Consider the following 2,388-nt stretch of genomic DNA (forward strand, 5'->3'; position numbering starts at 1 on the left):
TTTTTTTTTTCTTGTTTGGGGGGTTTTTTGGCTTTTTTTCTTTTTTTTTTTTTTTAGGCTTGGACTCATTACCCTGAAATCAGCACCCGAGATCAGGATCTCAGATCAAGAGTCAGACACTTGGGGTACCTGGGTGGCTCAGTGGGTTAAAGCCTCTGCCTTTGGTTCAGGCCATGATCCCAGGGTCCTGGGATTGAGCCCTGCATCGGGCTCTCTGCTCAGCAGGGAATACTGTTATGCTGAAAATAAAAAATAAATTAAAAAGAAAAAAGAAGTAGTCTACTAAATACCTGACTAGTACTCTTAACTATATCAAGGTTATGAAAAATAAGGAAATACTGAGGAACTACAACAGACCAGAGGATTAAGGAAATATAAATACAAGGCAGTATCCTGGATTAGATCCTGGAACAGAAAACAAACATCAGTGAAAACCTGGTAAAGTTCAAAGAAAACCTGCAGTTAGTTAATAAAAGTAGGGCAGTTATTAATTCTTAGTTTTGATTCAATGATTAAATGATTATTTAATATGTTAACATTAGAAGTAATGGGGTAAAGGATATAAAAAATTGCTATGTACTATCTTCTAAAAATCTGACATTATTCCCAAATAAAAATTTTATTTTAAAAAAGACAACATAATGCATATTCCCTATAATGTATTTGATGTCCAGCATACAATAAAAAAGTATTACAATGCAGAAAAATAAGAAATTGTGGGCCACCACTCAGAGAAAAGTAAATAACTAAAAAGAAACTTAAAATGACATAGATTTTGGAATCAGCAAACAAGGACTTTAATAGCTGTATAAATATGCTCAAAGACAAGAGGAAAATATGGTCATACTGAACTAGAAGATGAAGAACCACTGCAGGGAAACAGAAAGAACCAAGTAAAATTCTTAATCAGAAAGGAATATGGCTGGTGCTGCTTGTGTGCTCGTTTGGTGATGACCTGATACCTCTTTTGTGAAGCGACAGCAGAAGAGACTCATGCTTGCATGGCCAACAAAAAGCCCAAGGAAGGAGACAAGACTGAGAACAAAGATCAAATTAGTTTGAAGGTGGTGGGGCAGGATGGTTCCGTAGTGCAGTTTAAGATTAAGAAGCATACACCACTTAACAAACTGATGAAAGCCTATTGTGAACGACAGGGTTTGTCAACGAGGCAGATCAGATTCTGATTTGATAGGCAGCCAGTCAATGAAACAGACACACCTGCACAGTTGGAAATGGAGGCGGAAGATACAATTGATGTGTTCCAGCATCAGATAGGAGTGTCTACTAAACAGGGAACCTGCTGCTTTACTCCAGAATTCCATTCCTCTAGACCAAAAAGACATTCTCAATTAGAAAGCCACAATTGGGTTCTATCACATCCTGACTGCTACAGTAGTTTTCTCTATTCTTTCTTTTTCCCCTTCCCTATTCCTTTATTGTACATAAAGGAACTGTGTATGTGCACAAGCGTATCACATTTTTTTTAAGTAAATGGCCAGTGGTATGTTTTGATCAACATCAAATGGAGATGGGATGGAGGGAAATACTGCTTCTGTGAAAAAACCCACTCTCTCCATTAGTCGCATGCTCAGTCAGCTGTTATCTTTATATTCCAGTAAGTTATTTTGTTCTCACAGTTTAACAAAAAAACAAAAACATAAAAATCCTTGCATACCTTGTTCGATTGGGGAATTTTAATGTTCTTCATTTATCATTATAAAACTAAGAGCAATTTTATGACTTTTTTGTATGTAGCTGTTACATGTAGGGCACTCTGTCTTTAAGTAGGGATAAATTAAAAGAAATGAATCCTAGATAGTTTTCCCTTCAAGTCAAGCATCTTGTTGTTTAAACTTCTTGTTTAAAATGAAAAAAAAAGAAAAAAAAAGCAAGAAATAAAAAATAAAACGGAAAAAAAGGGGCGCCTAGGTGGCTCAGTTGGTTGGGCATCTGCCTTTGGCAAGGGTTCTGGGATCGAGCCCGCATTGAGCCCTGCACCGAACTCTCTGCTCAGTGGAAAGCCTGCTGCTCCCTCTCCCACTCCCCCTACTTTTGTTCCCTCTCTCGCTCTTTCTGTCAAATAAATGAATAAAAATCTTTTTAAAAAATGAAAAAAAAAAGGGGGGGGGTGCCTGGGTGGCTCAGTGGGTTAAAGCCTCTGCCTTTGGCTCAGGTTGTGATCTCAAGACCCTGGGATGGAGCCCCAAACTCTGCTCAGCAGGGAGCCTGCTTCCCTTCCTCTCTCTCTGCCTGCATCTCTGCCCACTTGTGATAATAAATAAAATCTTTTTTTTTAAATGAAAAAAAAGATCATGACCCATAATTTTTTTAAAAACTAAAATTAAAAGCCCCCCAAAATTAAAAATTAATTAAAGATAAAAAAAAAAA

At 37.3% G+C, this 2,388-nt stretch overlaps 1 pseudogene; it reads left to right on the forward strand.

Moving 5' to 3' along the window:
• The first annotated feature begins 1,001 nt into the window (after positions 1-1,001).
• LOC132009185 (small ubiquitin-related modifier 2-like) lies at positions 1,002-1,455 on the forward strand (annotated as a pseudogene).
• The last annotated feature ends 933 nt before the right edge of the window (positions 1,456-2,388 follow it).

The sequence above is a fragment of the Mustela nigripes genome, unplaced genomic scaffold (assembly GCF_022355385.1).
Source record: "Mustela nigripes isolate SB6536 unplaced genomic scaffold, MUSNIG.SB6536 HiC_scaffold_6795, whole genome shotgun sequence".
Lineage (NCBI taxonomy): Eukaryota > Metazoa > Chordata > Mammalia > Carnivora > Mustelidae > Mustela > Mustela nigripes.